The sequence below is a fragment of the Panthera uncia genome, assembly GCF_023721935.1.
Source record: "Panthera uncia isolate 11264 chromosome A1 unlocalized genomic scaffold, Puncia_PCG_1.0 HiC_scaffold_17, whole genome shotgun sequence".
Lineage (NCBI taxonomy): Eukaryota > Metazoa > Chordata > Mammalia > Carnivora > Felidae > Panthera > Panthera uncia.
This window is the reverse complement of record NW_026057577.1, coordinates 10,782,627-10,803,029: the sequence shown is the minus strand read 5'-3', so window position 1 is coordinate 10,803,029 and position 20,403 is coordinate 10,782,627. Positions and strand designations below refer to the sequence as shown.

At 40.5% G+C, this 20,403-nt stretch overlaps 1 long non-coding RNA gene across 4 annotated transcripts in view; it reads left to right on the top strand.

Annotated features, from left to right (window-relative positions):
* LOC125935404 (uncharacterized) overlaps positions 1-14,416 on the top strand; it is an 81,411-nt gene extending 66,995 nt beyond the window's left edge. For 3 of the 4 annotated variants that reach the window (XR_007461643.1, XR_007461648.1, XR_007461645.1), the window contains one exon: positions 13,405-13,534. This is a non-coding gene — a long non-coding RNA (uncharacterized LOC125935404). Of the gene's footprint in view, positions 1-13,404; positions 13,535-13,902 lie in introns of those variants that run through there. The other variant, XR_007461644.1, reaches the window with a different exon arrangement.
* Positions 14,417-20,403: the final 5,987 nt, after the last annotated feature.

The window sequence follows — 20,403 nt, the reverse complement described above, 5'->3', positions numbered from 1 at the left end:
CTTCTTTCATTCACGAGTTCAACACACAGATTTTTAAAAATATTTAAAAAATTTTTTATTTATTATTTTGAGGGAGAGAGAGACAGAGTGCGAGTCGGGGAGGGACAGAGAGAGACAGAGGGAGACACAGAATCCAGCAGAGAGCCTGACTCGGGGCTCGAACCCACAAAGCACGAGATAATGACCTGAGCTGAAGTCCCACACTTAACCAACTGAGCTACCCAGCTGCCCCATGAGTTCAACACACAGATTTAATTTACTCATCTGTAAAATGAGTGTGATAATAGTGCCAGTCTCATATAGTTGTCATGAGAGGAAATGAATTAGTTTCTATAAATCGCGTAAATAATTGCTTAGCACCCCTGTAAACACTATATAACTGTACGTTATTATGATGATGCTATTATCATTGATGTAGTTTTCAGCATTGTTTATTAGTATAGCCAGGCAGTAACCTAGACACGAGGAATACAGATATAAATAAGACATGACCTTGCCCTTTAGCTGGCTCCTTATCTATCGAGTTAGTAAGCTAAGTTCTGAACAGAGAGGCAAACAGGACAGGAAGTGTTATGAAGCAGGGGCTTGAAATTAGCAATACTAATTCCAGAAGCACATAATGCATCCTGGAAAAACACATTCTAGAACAGGTGGAGTTTGGAGTTGGGAGTTATAAAAAATGCATCCAACAGCATCCTATGTCCTCTTGGTCTCTTAGAGGTCAGTCAGTGCTGAAAGAGAAGAGATGGATGAAGAAAAGCCCATCTATATTATTTTTCACAGGGTCAGTGCTGCTAATGCAAAAAAAGTAATTTTTTTAAACTGCAAACACTCACCACAGCTATGGGATTATTGCTCCTGGCAAATTATATACATGGTAAACACATGGTACAATAAGTAGTTATTTATGGCTTCAATAAAAGTCTTAAGTATCAGGAAAGTTAGATATCCCTGCTCGTCTTTTAGGAAAACTAGTGGGGAATCTAAGGGTCAACAGTCTTTGGTGGCAGGCAGGAGCAGAGTGCTGAGACTAGTCTGTTCCCTCTTCTCCGGGAACATAGTTCCTTTTCCTGAATAAAACATGATGAAGCAAAGGCAGAGTGAGCTTCCCTGTCCCATATGGGACAGTTGTAAAAAATGAACCTCAGGGACAAGACTTGGCCTCCAAACAAACAAGATATTCAGAAATAAATCCATGTTTCCTTGGGGGTTTCTTGATCGAGGTAGCATCCAGGATAAGAATAAAAATGAGACTGTATCCTTATGAGATCAGTGGCTGGTGAGCGTGTCTCAATCTGTGGTTGAACTTTGTATTCCTTCCTTTTACCTCTGTTCCTAGCATGGTGTCTGCGAACAGCAAAATAGTCTATGTTTACGAATAAGGAGTCACTGAATTAATGGAACTAGACACGAATGCTCTCTTTCAAAAATAAATAAAACATTTAAAAAAAAAGAGGAGGGTGCCTGGGTGGCTCAGTCGGTTAAGCGTCCAGCTTCAGCTCAAGTCATGATCTTGTGGTTCACAGGTTCGAGCCTCACATCGGGCTCTGTGCTGACAGCTCAGAGCCTGGAGCCTGCTTTGTGGATTCTGTCTCTCTCTGCCCCTCCCCCACTTGTTCTCTCTCTCTCTCTCTCAAAAATAAATAAAACATTTAAAAAAATTTTTAAAAAGGAACTAGACAGGAATGGTTAAATATTCAAAATAGGGGCAAAACAACTCATTACCCAATAGGTTCTCATTCCTATTTGTGGGCTCCCACCTTGAGGGAGCATTTTGACCAATTTGGATACAATTCTGGTAAGGATAGAATTGCAATCTCAAAGTGAGGGACTTTGTACCAGTATTGGGTCTATAGCAATCATCAGTTTCTTGAGACCTTTCCCTAACAACTCTGTACAACTAGCACTTTGTCTTTCTGGCATAGAAAGGATGGAGAAGAATTGTCTGGTGCTTTTCTCCTAAACTCTGACTCTGCCAGGATTTATAAATGTTTGCATACTGAGGAAAACCAGATATTTTGATTTCCTCTCCTGGTCTATCACAAGATGCCTGGATTTTTACCACTGGGGTTTTTACAGCTTGAGAAATTGCTATGAAAGTCCCAACTTGACTGGGCTAAGGCATGCCCAGATGGTGAAACATTATATCTGGGTGTGTCTGTGAGGGTGTTTCGGGAAGAGAGTCACATTTGCGTTGGAAGACTGCGTAAAGAGAGCCTTCAACAGTGTGGGCAGGCCTCATCCAATCCACTGAGGGACTGGATAGAACAAAATGGTGGGCGAGGGGCAAACTTGCTCGTTTTGCTTGAGCTGGGACATTCATTCATCTTCTGCTGCCCTCACATATCGGCACTCCTGGTTCTTCCAGAGCGCAGGCCTTCAGACTCTGTCTGGGGTTTGTGTCATCAGCCCCCCTGAATCTCAGGCCTTTGATTTGGACTGAATGACACCACTGGTATTCCTGGTTCTCCGGTTTGCAGATTGCATATCGTGCATCTTGTACACCGTAATTGCACGAGCTCATTCCTATAATGAATTCTCTCTCTTTACCTCTATCTATCTGTCTCCTATAGGTTCTGTTTTTCTGGAGAACCCTGACTTTTACAGACTTCTTCGTATATCAGCTAGTGAAAAAATAGCTTTGCTAAATGAATATTTGAATTTGAATGAGCTTCGCTGTTTATTTCTTGCAGTGGATGACACGTGAAAATGGGATGTCACAAGGAGGTAGTGTCTGTCACGATTAAAAAGAAGGGCTTGTGCTAGAATCTAAGCTCTACTACTATCTTGAATAAGGTAAACTTTCTAAGCCTCCTCTTCTTGTAAAATGAGAATACAATCACTTAATCGAGATCATATAATTCAATGAGATGGTTTCTGTGAAAATACTCGGCATACAAGTAAAGCAGTCAGTAATCATTAACTATTCCTGCTGTGTTTTGATTGGGACTCAGGAAAAGGAGAGAGGAGGAAGGATTAAGAACTCAGGCGCTGTCTGACACTGTATGGAAGGGGGAGGGGAGAGGGTGCAGGAGTGAGTGGTTAAAAATGGTGTTGATGGAGAGCTACATATTTCTCTAAACTCCTCATCTCACAAAAGGCCAATTCTAGGTGTTTACACTTTGTGCTAATGCATGCTGCAAGAACATCATACTTGTTCCCCATCAAATTCCTGGGATTCAAATGCCCCCCCCTTTTTTTAAAGTAAGTTCCACAACCAACATGGGGCTTGAACTCATGACGCTGAGATCAAGAGTTGGACGCTCTATCGACTGGGCCAGCCAGGCACCTCCAGATGCATTTAATATATGTTTTCCAATAAAGTGTGGTAGGCAGAATAATGGTCCACCAAAACTGCACATGTCCTAATTTCTAGAATTCGTAAGTATGTTACCTGACATGGGAGAAGGAATTTTGCAGATGTGATGAAGAGTATAAGCCTTGATATGGGGAAATTATCCTAGTTTATCTGAGTAATACCCATCTACCCATATAAGTTCTTAAAAGCGGAAGAAGAAGGCAGAAGAGTCAGTCAGAAGGATGTGGTGGAATAAGGAGGAGAGATTCAGTGCCTGAGAGGCACTCGACCCCCTATTGCTGGCTTGAAGCTGGAGGAAGGAAGCCATGAGCCAAGGAATCCAGGCTGCGTCTAGAACCTCGGTGAGGCCTCAACTGCCAGCCAGCCAGCCAGCCAGGAAACGGGGGCATGGTCCCACAACCAGAAAGAACTGAATTCTGCCAACAACCCGCAGGATCCAGGGAACGAATTGTCCCCTGGAGCCTCCAGAAAGAAATGTGGTCCTATTGACACCTTGATTTCAGCCCAGTGAGGCCCATGCTGGGCTTCTGACATGGAGAAATGTAAGATAATGCATTTTGTTGTTTGAGCCACTAAATTAGTGGTAATTTGTTTTGGGGGCAATATAACACTAACGCACAAAGGTAAAGACAAAAAGTCCATTTAATTCCATTTATTCATTCATTCACTCACTTATTCATTTTTCAAGCAATCACTGAGCAGCTTTAGCCAACGAGGCCCTGAGCCAGTTGCTGGTCATAAAAGCATGAGGATAGCCAGTCCCGACTCTCAACATATTATAGGAAGCTAGTCGAATGAGCAGAAAAAGGTTTCAGACTTTGCAAACAACTTGTTCTGCCTTAATTCTCTGAACTGCTCAACCTTTCCTCCTGCCCACAGTTTCAAAACAGTTAGTCACAGTGGGGGTGTGTCGTGTTTTGCAAACTCATTGGCATGAATGTAGTATGGGCCAGCTCAAGAAAAACGAATGGATTTTCCCCCCTTGGCCTGTGTCCAGTGAGAACATGGGTTTGGTGTCCAGTGAGAACATGGCCTTGTAGAGCTGCGGCCACTTAATAAACACCCACATCACACTGCTGCTTCCAGGTGATGCAGCGGCATCTTCTTGCCTAGGGCAGGGCTTCCCAAAGCTTGGTGTGTCTAAAAATCACCTGGAAGCCTTATTAATATACAGACGTCCGGGCCCCCAGCCCAGAGAGTCCAATTCGGTAGATCTAGGTTTGGGTCTGAGAATCTGAATTTCTAAGTTTCCCAGATGGTGCTTTCTGTCTACAGGGCACACTCTGAGAGTCTTTGGTGGGGCCTGGGGCTCTTGCCATCATACACAGCGTCCTCCTGGAGAAGGCAAAAACAAAGTGTTGCAATCTCTCATTGTGCAACTCAGCATAAGAACAGACCATGTATCCTACTCGAGGGGCAGGCAAAGCGATTGCACAATGTGCTCTGGGGACACTGAGGGCATCACATGATATTGCCGCTTCTCCCCACCTGCCTCCTCCAATATCCTCTCCCCAAATTCTGTTGTCCTTGATTTCCCTCGCTGCCATCCTTCCATGAACTCTTTCAAGCCAAAGAGATGTACTGACATACAGGTGCTAATGACTTACTACTGGGTCCTCTAACATTGTCCCTCTACAGATCTTTCATGCGAGCTGTGACGTGGCCATAAACCTCAACACGGTGATTCCAGGCAATGATCTTGCTTGAACTCCCAAACTGAGTACTTGTACCTGTCACATCACTTTGGCCGTGTGGGTCCTGGTTCCCCTTTTTAAGATTCAGAAAGATAAGATGGGGTTTGAGTCCATTGTTTGGAAAAATCCAACTGGAATTGCAAAGCATCCTCTCCATGGTTTGAAAGAACAGAAGCATCATAAATCAAAAATTTGTCCAATAGTGCTTGCTGGATTAAAAGGAAAAATACCAGCCTTGTTGTTGAAATTGGTTTTCCCTTAGGTCCCCTTTCTAAACCAGAGATCTTTCCAGAGCTTTATGAAGATGGTGTATCTCCAGATGACTGTGGTAAAATTCTTTCCTTTGTTCCAGGTCTCTGCAAAATGAAAAAGATTTGTTTGATGTGCATCTCTTTTCTTTTAGTGAGACTAAAAGACCGTTATTGCTTTTATTTGTTAAATGATTGTTTAGTTTCGTTTTGCTCTAAGGCAGGGCTTCTTAGCTTATTTTGTGCCATGAACCTCTCTGGACATCTGGTGATGCCTACACACCCCTTTTAAGAATACTGTTGTAACAAACAAATGAAAAGGAGAAATAGACCCATGCATTCAGAGAATAAACTGATGGTTTCCAGAGGGAAGGAGAGACGGGGGGACGGGAGGTCAGGGAATGGGCAAAATAAGTGAAGGGGAGCATGAGATACAGGCTTCCAGTTATGGAATGAATAAGTCATGGGAATTAAAGGCGCAGCACAGGGAATATGGTCAATGGTATTGTAATAACGTTGAATGGTGACAGGTGGTGGCTACACTTGTGAGCACAGCATAACGTCCAGCTGCAATGTTGTACACCTGAAACTCATGTCACATCGTGTGTCAGCTATAGTCAAACAAACAAACAAACAAACAAAGAATAATGTTTTAAATGCATTAAAAACACCACCCAGAAAGCTACAAATAAAAACAATTACTAATAAATAGATACTCAAATATTAAGTCAAATTTGTAATATGATAATACATGCTTCTTTATTAACTTATTAATTACAGTCTAGCAGGCCCATGACCTACTCTAATTTTGAAGTAGCGATGGACAGTAATAGTATTTTGAGATACTGCAACAAGTGTAATGGGTATGAATAGATCTGTGATTCCCACTGGAGATACAGACTCTCTTGTCTAGTACTGTGGTTTGCTGTCTACACTCTTAACTGAAGGAGATTCTAATTTCAGATAGGTGTTAGTGAAAATAAAGGGACAGTTATTCCCGTCCAGGTTTATGGACTCCGTGAATTCTGTCTGTATATATCCTTGGGAGTCATTGGACCACAGAATGAGAAAATCTCCCTAAAGCATCTTCCTTTCCCTTCCCTTCCCTTCCCTTCCCTTCCCTTCCCTTCCCTTCCCTTCCCTTCCCTTCCCTTCCCTCTCTTTCTTTCTTTCTTTCTTTCTTTCTTTCTTTCTTTCTTTCTCTCTTTCTTATTTTTTTAGTAATCTCTATACCCAGTGTGAACCTTGAACTCACGACCCTGAGATCAAGGTCACATGCTCTTCCAGCAGAGCCAGCCAGATGTAAAGCACCCCAACTTTAATGTCTCTTCTCCCTCTGAGCTTCTTTTCATCAACTCTAAATTGTAATGATTTCAAGAAAAGGATTTCTGTAACAAATGAAGGCCATTGTCTTTTTGTGGGCAACATTTCAAAGCTTCCAATAGAATTCCAGGAAGTATAATGATCAAAGTCACTGACCCTCATGGAGTTTTAATTATTTCAGCAGCAAACTGATCCGATGTCTTTGAAAATTTTCTAAAAAACATTGAAATACATATACAAAATAAGAAAAAAAAAGAAAGAAATTTATTCTCCTCAGCCTCCACTTCTACTCTCTTGCCCAGAAGGGAATCTCTGTTGACAATGAATTTATGGGATACATACTTCATAATTCTCTGATCTTCATACGCCAAAGGGAACATGGATGTATTATTGTACTTAGCAGTAACTGGCAAAAAGCAAAGTACTCAATTTATTTCAGCAAGTTTAATATCTGATGGTTCAGGCTCCCAAAGAGAGATTAGCTATATTTTCTCTCATATGCCAAAAATCCCAGGGAGGTTTTCTTAAAGCTACCTTGAGTCAGATGCCAACTCTTGGTCCAGTCACCCAGCTGGGACAGATGTAGTGTTGGATTAAGTTAATTCATGAGTATTTCTGCTGCAGTCGTGTAAATAGGTGGGTTGGGCAATTTTGTCCTTCTAGAATTACCGAGCAGATGCCTCCACCAACCAATCTTTAGAAGACTCATTAGTGCTTTGTCCTTGGCCTCAACAGAATGGAAGCCTTTATGGAAACTGAGAGAACTTTCTTTTTGTTATGAACAAGGAATCATTTTTTTAAAAAATAATCTTTTTCTGAATATAAAGTAATGCACAAGAAACTGAGAATTGGGGAAGTTTTTTTTTTTTTTTTTTTTTTTTTTTTTTTTTTTTTTTTTAGGGCAGTAAGAAGTAAAAAAAAAAAAAGTATCTCCCATTTCTTTAAGATAAGTTCTGCCAACTATGTGGGCTAAATTTTCTTCTTGCCTTTGTCCTTTGTTTGGATTTGAATGTTTAAGTCAGTGGTTATTACTCTTGACTTCATATTAGAATCTCCTAGGGAGGGGCGCCTGGGTGGCTTAGTCATTAAGCCTCTGACTCTTGGTTGCAGCTTCTCAGGTCATGATCACACAGTCTTGAGATTGCGCCCCACCTCGAGCTCTGCATTGATTGACAGAGCAAAGCCTGCTTGGGATTCTCCGTGTCCCTCTCTCTCTGCCCGTCCCCTTTCCACACTCTTCCTCTCTCTCTCTTTCTCTCTCAAAAATGAATACATAAACATAAAAAAGAATCACCTGGAGAACGTTTAACACTACTCATGCCTGGGTCCCATCCCAGAGATTCTGACATGATTGATTTGGGGTGTGCCCTGTTCATTGGGGTGTTGTTGTTGTTTTTAAACCCCTCAGGTGATTCTTGGCCTTGTTTTTTTTTTAAGTAGGCTCCACACTTCATATGGGGCTTGAACTCATGACCTCAAGATCATCAGTCACACGCTCGACCAACTGAGCCAGCCAGGCGCCCCCTCCTCAGGTGACTCTTACAGCCAAGATTGAGAACCACTCACTTACGTTGTTCTACTATTCTTGTTAGTTGTACAAGTAATGCATAAATACGTTCTTGTGAGTTTTTTTTTCAAATGTGGTTCTCAGTGTTTAAAACAATTTTCAAAATACACAGAACAGGGGTTCTCAAAACTCTGGCATGCAACACGATTACCCAGGAGCATATTCAATGTGCAGACTTCCATGCTTGATCTGATTCATTAAGTATGAGGTGGGATTCGGAAGGTGTGGTTTTTTACGAGCTCCCCCTTTTCCCTTAAAGAAGACACTTTTTTAAGTGTTTATTTATTTTTGAAAGAGAGAGAGACAGACTGTGAGCAGGGGAGGGGCAGAGAGAGAGACACACACACAGAATCCAAAGCAGGCTGGCAGCACAGAGCCTGACACTGGGATCGAACTCACGAACAGTGAGATCATGACCTGAGCCAAAGCTGGAGGCTAACTGACAGAGCCACCCAGTCCCCCCTCTCCCTTTTCCCTTTTGAACGAAAGTCTTTAATTTGAAATAAGTTGGTATTTACATAAGAATTGCAGAGAATTCCCCTCTATCCTTCATCTGGCTTCAAACATCTTACATAACCATGATGCACTCAATCACGACTAAGAAATAAACCTTACTGCAATACTATTAATTAAACTACAGACTGTACTAAAGTCTTTTCTGTTTCAGGATTCAATCTAGAATACCATGTTATCTTCAGTTACCACTGCTCCTATCTCTCCCTCAATCTGGAACAGTATTTTGGTCTTTCCTTACCCTTCATGCGACCTTGACTCTTTTGAAGAGTATTAATTAGTTATCTCCCGACTGTTTTTGATGTAGAATTGAAAAAGAAATTCTCTTTTACCCTTAACCTTAATTTTAGCACCTTCCTTTGAGATAACCACTGATAACTCTTCTGTATTCTTCCAGATTTTTTCCTACTTAAAAAAAATACACATACCAACATATTCATTATATACTAACATAAATATTGTTGGCAACTTGCTTTTATTCATGCTTTTATTCATGTATTTGATTTAGTGATTTTTTTCTTATGATAGGATGTAGAATGTTTAATGTAGCATTTGTATACCTTGGAAAGGATAAAGTATGTTCTAAATAGAGAAACTTCTGTGGTTGATGTTCAAGGCATCAAAACCTAGGGAATGGTAAAGCAGAGAAGCCATTTCTCTGATTTTGTTTCAAAATGTTCATACAGATTGGGGCACCTGGGTGGCTCAGTCGGTCAAGCGTCTGACTCTTGGTTTCGGCTCAGGTCATGATCTCACAATTTGTGAGTTCCAGACCCACACTGGGCTCTGCACCAACAGATTCTCTCTCTCTCCCTCTCTCTGCCTGTCCCCCACTGGTGCTGTTTCTATCTCTCTCAAAATGAATAAATAAACTTTAAAAGAATGCTTATACAGATATGGAAATGACTCGATGGGAAGCACATTACAAATGAACATGCTAATTGTCTTCTAAACTTTTCTTCACTGCTTGAACATTTGTATTTTTTTTATGTCTGTTTATTTTTGAGAGAGAGAAGGAGCAAGGGGAAGAGAGAGGGAGACAGAGGACTGGAAAGCGGGCTCTGCGCTGACAGCAGAGAGCCCCACGTGGGGCTCAAACTCACAAACCGTGAGAAAACGAGCTGAGCCAAAGTCAGAGTCTCAACCAACAGAGCCCACCCAGGTGCCCCATTGAACATAAGTGTGTTAAATGCAAATAACAACAGAAAGAAAGCAACAGGCTAGAAATGAAGTCTTGTTCTACTGGGTACTGAGAGGAGCTCTGAGAGGTAGAAATCCTTTGAAACTGGGTAAGTCATTCAAACTCCCATTGCTCCCTTTCTTTTGTGTATTTCGTGGAATTAACTAACTGCACAGCACTGTTGTGAGAAAAGGTTTCTAGATATTTTTTTATATGAAGGCTTTGAATACACATGAATATGAATTTGAAAAAACTTCTTCCACTGAGAACAGAGGAAATAGCGTTTTAACGGGGGTTGGTGGTTGCAGCAAAAATGAATGTGGTCTCCTAAAGAAGACAAACTTGTATTGTGGTCATGTACAGTTATGATTTTAAATTTTTTAATGTGTAATTTTTGAGAAAGAGAGAGAGAGACAGAGTGTGAACGGGGGAGGGGCCAAGAGAGAGGGAAACACAGAATCCGAAGCAGGCTCCAGGCTCTGAGCTGTCAGCAGAGAGCCCAATGTGGAGCTCGCACTCACGGACGGTGAGACCATGACCTGAGCTGAAGTCAGCTGCGTAACCAACTGAGCCACCCAGGCGCTCCATATGGTTATGCTTTTAAAACAAATGCATTTTTTCTATACTATCTTGCTGACTTTGGAATCCTTGTTTCTCTGGAGCATTCAATATTGGAAGAGGGGTCTGATATGGAAAATAAGGTTCACTCCTTGGCAGGTGATACATCAAACAGCCTCATCTCTCACTGGATAAGATGTCTGGTCGGCAATTAAGCTGAACATTTGGGGCAAAGAGAGCTCCACTGTGCTAACTCAAGGCGTTTTGAGATCTCATATTCTGACCTTGAAACCAATATATACATATAATTTATTTAAAGAACAAAAAGCTTTATTTATTTATTTATTTTTTTTGAAAAAGGCCTTGGTGTAGGCTTATCACTTTGGGTCCTTATTGTACAACATGGTGGTCCTATGGGATCAAGTTAATAGATTTGATTTTTAAATGGCTTTAGTCAGCTTTCCGTAGAGAAAACCTCTTTTCTCCAGGCATGGACAGTAGTTCTAATTTTAGCTAACTTCTATACAAATCCATTCTTGGATCAGTCAGGGTTTTCCAGAGAAATAAAACCAATAGAATGGATGATTGGATGAATGGTTGGATGGATGGATGGATGGATGGAAAGAAGATAGATATGGATACAAAGAAATTCATTTTAAGAAATTGGCTCACATGATTAGGGGGACTGGCAAGTCTAGAATTTGTAGGGCAGCCAGACCTGCTTGTAACTCAGACAGGAGCTGATACTGCAGTCTTGAGGCAGAATTTCTTCTTCCTGGGAAACCTCAGATTTTGCTCTTAAGGTCTTCAACTGATTAAATGAGGCCTATCATACTATCAAGCATAATTTCCTTTACTCAAAGTCAAGTGATTGTAGATAGTAATCACATGTTCAAAATATCTTCACAGCAGCACGTAGATTACTGTTTGAATAAATGGGTACTATAGCTTAGCCAATTTTACACATAAAGTTAACAATCATAGTTTCCTTGTTTAAACGAGCAGAACAGGGGCACCTGGGTGGCTCAGTCAGTTAAGCGTCCAACTTCTGCTCAGGTCATGATCTCACGGTTCATGGGTTCAAGCCCCATATCAGACTCTGTGCTGACAGCTCAGAGCCTGGAGCCTGCTTCAAATTCTGTGTATCCCTCTCTCTCTGCCACCTCCCCGCTTGTGCTCTGTGTGTGTCTTTCTCTCAAAAAATAAAATTAAAAATTTTTTGCAAGGAAAAGAAAAATATCATGTGCAAAGAGACACTTAATAAATTTCACTGATTGAGTTCCTATTCATATTAGCTCAAAGAGTGATAGTGGAAAACATCTCACCAATCATTAGTGATAGGATTTGTAGGAAATGGTTCCTAAGGCTATTAATGTGTTATTAAGAAGAAAAAAACTAAATTTGAATGTGCTTATTATAAATAAAATATCAATCATAATGAAATTGGTTGTTTTAGCCCTAGGTGATTAAATCTTGTGTGGTAATCTTAGTTCAAGAGCCTACTTCTTTGAGGTTGAGTGCTTCTGGTTGATGGTTATGGAAGTTGTAGGTCAGTCTTTGTGAAGTCTGACAGGTGTATCTTTGTAATAATGAAGCCAGCTTTTTTGTGCAAGTCTGGATCCATGACTCTTTTCCTGTGGACTCACATAGCCAAGAGTTCTTTCCTGAAGATCTCTTGAAGTTTTGCCTAGAATCTCTGATCCATGGTTTGTAGCAGGAGATTTTAGGCAATGAGAACGGAAAAGCAGGAACTATTTATTGATGACACAACTGAATGGCTCCGGGCAATAGCTAGTATTATCAACTATTAATTAATATTATAGAATATATTAATATTCTCCAGAGTCATTAGAATGAAAAAAGTGGAATTTCTTTTAATATATATGACTACAGGTCTCCTGAAAATACAAATATATTTACATTCAGGGTCCCTGGGTGGCTCAGTCTGTTAAGCATCCAGTTCCTGGTTTCAGCTCAGGTCATGATCTCACAGTTGGTGGGATCGAGCCCCACATCCAGCTCTGCACTAACAGCAAGGAGCCTGCTTGAAATTCTCTCTCTCTGCCCCTCTCCCACTTGCATACACGCTCTCTCACTCTCTCTCAAAATAAATCAGTGAACATTTTTTTAAAAGAATATATTTACATCCATAATATTTTACTTGCATATAATTAATCTATAGAGGTAATGTGTTTTTTATTTGAGAGCATTTCTTTGTCCCATAATGTGAAATTGGCAACAGGATGGCTCTCACTGTCATGTAGAGCTAATTACCAATATATCTGTGCACGCTCCACATATTCACATATAACACATATTCTTAATCATTTATAGTAATATGCATTTTATAAATTCCTGGAACAAATATTTGGCATGTCCTAGAAGCCTCCTGAGAAACCCCCAAAATAGACAAAATAGCATCTTTATTCAGGACCAGACCAAGACCTGTTTTTTTTTTTAATAAAGCACTTTGTTCCTTAAATAAATGACATATATCTATTCCAAAGTCAGAATACGGGACCTCAGAATGCTGTGAGTTAGCACAGTGTAGTTCTCTTTGCCCCGAAAGACAAAATAACACCCTTAGACAAAATAATGCCTTAACATTTCATTATGCAATAATTGGAGCCTAGATTTGAGAAATTCAATATCCAGAATAATTATCAAGAAACATTTTAGGGAACGCCCATGTGTCTCAGTCGGTCAAGCATCTGACTCTTCATTTCCACTTAGGTCATGATTGCACAGTTTGTGAGTTCGAGCCCCATATCAGGCTCTGCACTGTCAGCGCGGATTCTCTCTCTGCCCCTCTCTCACGCACATGCTCTCTCTCACAATAAACTTAAAAAAAAAAAAAAAAAGAAACATTGTATAGCATTAGTATATACATTATAGGTATTTAAGACAAAAAAATTACTGGAATTTTAGCCACACAAATAATCAGAAGGAACGAGTAAATCAAACAGTAAGTAACAAGTGATACATTTTAACCTTTTTTTCAGAAATAAGAGATTTTAGTCAAAAAGTGAACCAAGAAGTCAGCACGAAACGACGAAGATTTATGAGCCTCTCCGGAAGTGCTCTGTCTATGAGATAAGAAGGTCTGTTCTCCATAAAAGCCACCAAATAAGACATAGCATTTTTTTGCTTTTTTTTTTTTTTTTTTTTTTTTAGAGAACAGACTGAATATTCAAGGACCATTTCCCCGTCACTTAATTCTATTTTCGTCTTAATTATTCACAAGATTCCCGGTTTTCCCATTTCTAATATAACTCTCCAAGTGGGTTTAAACATACACAAATCCATATAAATGAGATGAGGATTTTAAAGCTTAAATTTTGGCATTCAGACATATTAACTGTGTCACTGATTTATATAAGACTGTGAATGTACGATATCACATTTGTCATCATAATTCACACCTTTACCAAGACAAAATACCTATTACTTGTTTATACTGCTTTTGTAATTTCTGTCTTTCTAACTTTTACTCTCTTTAGAAGTATCCAGATAACCAAAGACTTCAGACAACTGAAGTTTATCCATAAGTTAATTTAATATTCGTCCAAGCCCTAAGGATCTTGGAAAGAATACTCAAGTTGAAACAGTGTGGAGTAATAGAATTGCTATTGATATTAAAATTTGAACAGATGGTCTTTAAAAGTTTGCAGAAAATGAAATCATTCAAAATGAATTGCAGTATTGTCTGGTGTTTACAAGACATGATCCGTTTAAAAGATAGTACTTATTACAATTTAATTTAGTCAGACACATACGTTTATATTTTTGTGATCATAAATATTTTGTGGAAGAATCAACTTATCTGATCCATTAAACCATCAAGACATTTTTGAAAGTTTAATTAGTCTTCTTCAAGAGTAACCAAGTCCTAAGTCATACAGAAAAGAGAATGTACATTGTAACCTTATTTTACATTTTATTGCAATGAAATCAGCAAGGGGACATATAGTTTTTATTAACAGCTTTATTTAGACACAATTCATACAGCATATAGTTCACCAATTTAAAACTTATCATTCATCCACGGATATGTGCAACCATCACCACAGTCCATTTTGGAACTTTTTCATTATTCCCAAAAGAAACCCCAAACCCTTTAGTTACCTCATTCCCCGCAAGACCTAAGCAACCACTAATCTATTTTATGTCTCTATGGATTTTCCCATTCTAGACTCTTCATATAATTGGAATTATCAAATATGTGGCCTTTTGTGCTTGGCTTATTTCACGTAGCATAAATTTTTGAAGACCTTTATTGTTTCAGCACAGTTTTAGGTTCATGGCAAAATTGAAAGGGAGCTACAGAGATTTCCCATAACCCCCTTTCACCCACCTGCCTAGCCTTCCCTGTTATCAACATCTGCCACCAGGATGGTACATTTGTTACCACTGATGAACCTACACTGACATGCCATTTTTCATTCAAAGCTCATAGTTTACAACTGGTAAACTTGATGTTGTACAGTCTATGGGTCTAGACAAATGTATGAAGACACGGATCCATCATAGTATCATACATAGTATATTCAGCACCCTAAAAATCCTCTGTGCTGGACCTATTCATCCTTCTCCCCACCCCGGCCACTGGCAATCATTTACCTTTTTACTGTCTTCATAGTTTTGCTTTTTCAAGAATGCCATACAGGAGCGCCAAGGTGGCCCAGTTGGTTGATCATCTGACTCTTGATTTCAGCTCAGGTCATGATCCCAAGATGGCGGGATCAGGCTCCGTGTCAGGCTCTGTACTGAGCATGGAGCCTGCTTAAGATTCTCTCTCTCTGCCCCTCTTCCCCACTCACTCTGCCTCTCTCTCTAAAAAAAAATAACAATAATAAAAAGAATATCAGATACCTGGAATCCTATAGCACATAGGCTTTTCAGATTGGTTTCTTTCACTTTTAGTAATATGCATTTAAGTTTCTTCTATGTCTTCTCATGACTTGAGAGCTCATTTCTTTTACACGCTGAATAATATTCCATTGTCTGGGTGTAACACAGTTTATCTGTCATTCACCACTGAAGAACATCTTGGTTGCTTACAAGTCCTAGCAGTTCTTAGTAAAGCTGCTATAGGGGCGCCTGGGTGGCTCAGTCGGTGAAGCGTCCGACTTCAGCTCAGGTCATGATCTCACGGTTTGTGAGTTCGAGCCCCACATTGAGCTCTGTGCTGACAGCTCGGAGCCTGGAGCCTGCTTCGGATTCTGTGTCTCCCTCTCTCTCTGCCCCTCCCCCACTCATGCTCTGTCTCTCTCTCAAAAATAAATAAACATTTTTTTAAAAAATAAATAAAACATCGGGGCGCCTGGGTGGCGCAGTCGGTTAAGCGTCCGACTTCAGCCAGGTCACGATCTCACGGTCCGTGAGTTCGAGCCCCGCGTCAGGCTCTGGGCTGATGGCTCGGAGCCTGGAGCCTGTTTCCGATTTTGTGTCTCCCTCTCTCTCTGCCCCTCCCCCGTTCATGCTCTGTCTCTCTCTGTCCCAAAAATTAAAAAAAAAAAAAAAAAAAAAAGTTGAAAAAAAAAATAAATAAAACATGTCCATGTGTGAACATGTTTTCGACTCCTTTGGGCAAATACCAAGGGGCATGATGACTGGATCATATGAAAAGAGTATATTTACTTTTGCAAGCACCTACCTGACTGTCTTCCAAAGTGGCCGTACCATTTTGCACTTGCACCAGCAAATGAAGGAGAGTCACTCTTGCTCCACATTCTCACCAGCATCTGGTGTCATCTGTGTTTTCATTTGACTCTTTCTAATACGTGTGGCATAATGTTTTCAAGGCTAATTCGTATTGTAGCATGTATCATATTTCATTCATTTCTTTAATGTTTATTTTTGAGAGAGAGAGAGAGAGAGAGAGAGCATGCACAGGGTAGGGACAGAGAGAAAGGAGGGCAGAGCATCCCAAGCAGGCTCCACACTGTCAGTGAAGAGCCCGACGTGGGGCTTGAACCCATGAACCATGAGATCATGACCTGAGCTGAAGTCGGACGCTTAACCGACTGAGCCACCCAGGTGTCCATTACTTCAGTCATTTTTATTGCTGGTTAATATTCCATTGTGTGGATATGCAATATTTTGTTTAGTCATACATCAACTGATGGACATTTGGGTTGCTTGCACCCAAATTATACTATTTTTTACTATTTTTTTACTATTCTAAAAAATGCTGCAGAAAACACGTGCAAATTTTTTTGTGGACACGTTTTTCTTTCTTTCTTTTTTAAAATCTTTTATTTATTTTTGAGAGAGAGACAGAGTGCAAGTGGGGGAGGAACAGAGACAGAGGGAGACACAGAATGTGAAGCAGCACAGAGCCCGACGTGGGGCTTGAACTCAGGAACTGTAAGATTGTGACGCAAGCCAAAGTCAGACACTTAACTGACTGAGCCACCCAGGTGCCCCCACATGTTTTGATTTTTCTTGGGCATATACCTAGGAGTAGAATTTCTGTGTCATAAATTAATCCTATGTTTAACTATTTGTGGAAGTGCCAAATTCTTTCCAAAGTGGCTGCACCATTTTACATTCCAATGTAGTCAAAGAGACAGATAATAAAGTAGATAAATAAGAAATGCAATGAAGAAAAACATAAAGAATGTAGAAGGCTAGATCATGTTTGGGGGTTAAAATTTTAGTTGAAGTGAGGAGGCCATTTTGTGTCTAAGCTGAATTGTACATATATTATCTCACTGAGTCCCCAAAAAAATGAAACCAAAAGTTTTAACATCATGTGGGTACCTAGATTCACAGAAGTTAGACATCGTGCCCAAGATTACATGGCAGGGAAATGGTGAACTGGAATTTCAATCCAGATTGCTCTGAATTCAAGGCTCAAGCTCTTTTCACTATACCACATTTTAATAAGTGTTCATTTTTCTAGAGTAAGAACTTATTCCTTAAAATGTAAGTATAATATATTTGGGACAAAACTGACAGTTAATGTATGGAGCTCATATTTTCCTTAAATAGTCTCAGCAGAAACTATGAACAGACTCAAAAAGAGTATGCTCTTTGACCCAACCTCTGCGTGAATAATATCATAAATACTATATGGCAGAGAAAAACTTTCCTATTGTCTTTGGGAGCCTCTTCTGAGGTACAGCATTGCATATAACTCCTGGGGAGATCCTACATTGTTAGATTTCTAGTTAAAAAATAAAAACATCCTCATTTTAATGACATATCAACATGTAGCCAGACTTAATACTTAGAAGTCCTACCCTAGTTTCTGGCCCACACAGTTGGGGGGACTGACAGGTCTGAATGTCATAGGGCAAGAGTCTAGTAAGGAAGAATTGATACTACAATCTTGAGTTGAAAGGCATTGTGGATGCAGAATTCTTTCTTCATTCTTTTTTATTTTGTAAGGCCTTCAGCTGATTGGATGGGGCCAACCTTCATCATGGAATGGAGGGTAATCTGCTTTAGTCACAGTCTACTGATGTAGATGTTGCTCACATCTCAAAAATACCCTCATAACAGGGAAGCCTCATAACAGGGCACAGGTTAGGGGTTAAGCATCAGACTCTTGATCTCAGCTCAGGTCTTGAGCCAGGGTGCTGAAATCAAGCCCCATGTTGGACTCCACAATGGGTATGAAGCCTACTTAGAAAAAAAACCCAAAAACCCTCATAGGAACATCTAGACTGACGTTTGAGCAAGTCATCTGGGCAGAAGAGTCTGGCCATGCTGGACACATGAAATTAACCATCATGTTCCCTTACCCCAGTGGACCATCCTGAGTACACCTGGTGTATATCTGCTGCAGTTTGGAGATTTTTCTGGGTTGGCTGAGCAGGGCTGTAATGGTTCAGCAGTCTGTAGGGCGACTCTAAATAAAGTTTAGTGGCAAAGACGAGGAAGTGGGGAAACAATTATTTTCTGGGCACTTATTCTAGACCCTGAGACATAGCAGCAAATGAGACAGATGAGGTCTTACAGAACTTACTTTACAGCAGGTAAGATTAAAATTAAAATTACCTACCTAAGACAAAATCATCTGTGTGCCACGGGAAAGGAGAAACATATGAGGAAAGAGAGTGGCATTTGAGCCAAGACCTTGAAGAACAGGTACGTTTTTAAAAATTATTATTTATTTATTTTGAGAGAGAGGGAGAGAGAGCATGTGGGAGGGGCAGAGAGAAATGAAAAGAGAGAGAATCCCAAGCACGCTCCACACTGTCAGGGCAGAGCCTGATGCGGGGCTCAAACCTATAAACTGCGAGATCATGACCTGAGCTGAAATCAAGAGTCAGATGCTCAACCGACTGAGCCACCCAGGTGCCCGCAGGTAAGTTTTTAACAAAAGAAAATGGGGAAAAGGATGTGAGAAATACAAATCAGATTCTTAAGAATGAATGCCATTGAATCACTTTACAGGCAACAATAGCAACAAAAAGTCTGTTTTTGCAATTAATTCTTAAGAATAATCAGACGTGATCATTTCCTCTTTTATTCTGAACTAACTGATGATTTGAAATCAGTTAGCACTAGAAAACGATAAGGAAAAACATTCAAACATTTTCCTGACGTCGAGTTAAACATGAAATTATTCTACATTTTGGAGATGGAAATTGCGGTGGCATTCATAGGAGTACTTTTTCTGTATCCAGAATTTTCCAAACGAGCTGGAAGCTCAATTAAAACGTTAGGGGACAGATGTTTTCAAGCTCTTGTCTCACCCTTCTTAAAGACCTACCGTGTCCACCCACCATGTCCCCCCACCCAGTCCCCAAACCCTTTTAACAAATACATGTTCTGACCTAACGGCTCTTCCCCCTCAAAAAGTCCGATTGCTGCCCCCTAGCAACACTTTTTGTCTATCAGCTTCCAAAAGCAGCCAGTTCCTGAGTAACTCTTGACTTCTTCAGTGTTTGGGTTGGGAATTTTCTAAGGGATAATTATCTAAAAAGGGAATTATCTAAAAAAAAAATCCAACACAGGCAAATTCATGCCTATAGCCGGAGGGCAGGCCAGAAGAACAAGCAAATACTGAGGACTTCAGTATTGCAAGTGGTTGTATATTAAGCGATTGGAACACAGGCAGGCAGTTTTTAGCCAAGCATCTGGCCTGATCTGTAGCAGCTTGCCTTTTGTTAAAAATAGATGCTATGTTTGCCAATAACTTTCCCTGCGAGCTTAATGTGGTATGTTCCACATAGAAGGAGGAAACACTGAGCCAACTTGAGACAACCTATGTTCATTATGTAGGACTGTTGGAGCACGACGGTTAGCATTTCAGGACTTATTAACCACACAACATGGAACACAAGAGCTTCTCACGTTTTCCTAGGGCGTTAGCAACTCTTGCCCCACCTTGTCCTTTAAAAGGCTCTGTACGGGCGACAGACGTTCACAGTTGTCCTCATGACATCATGGAAACCAAACGTTCTCAGTCAAGGTCAGATCAACCCATCACAGAGGTTGTGATCATCCGCTCAGCAAATGACAAAATGTCAGGCGACAGGGAAAGGGGCAGGACTGAGTTGATTGCCAGAGTGTCCAGCGCTCAGTCCCAGGCTGCTTGACATTTTTGCCTCCGTTAACCCTGGCTCATCCGTCTCACCTCCCTGCTCGTCTGTAATTAAACACCCTGCAAGGCCAGGAGAACAGCTTTGAAATATCAGGCTTGCTTGCAAGCACCTTCTTTGGTGGATACTCGGCTCTTTTCATAGGAGTCCACCTTGTCCTGCAGATTTTCTCCCTTGGTGGAAGTTTTCAGAAGGCATTAATAAGCCACAGGGCAAGAATGCCCAGTGTTTGGACCATTTCCTGATACTGAAGTTTTTAGAACCCTCTATGTATGGTTACCATGCATAGAGCAGAGCAGCTCAGAGAACAAAAATCTTTCTCCTCAAGTTTCACTTATATTACAAACTGCATGGGTCTCAAATCTAGCAGATACAAATCTAATTGCATGGTAGGGCACTCACAGACACTCAGTAGTATTTGTTAAGTAAATAAATATATCAAAT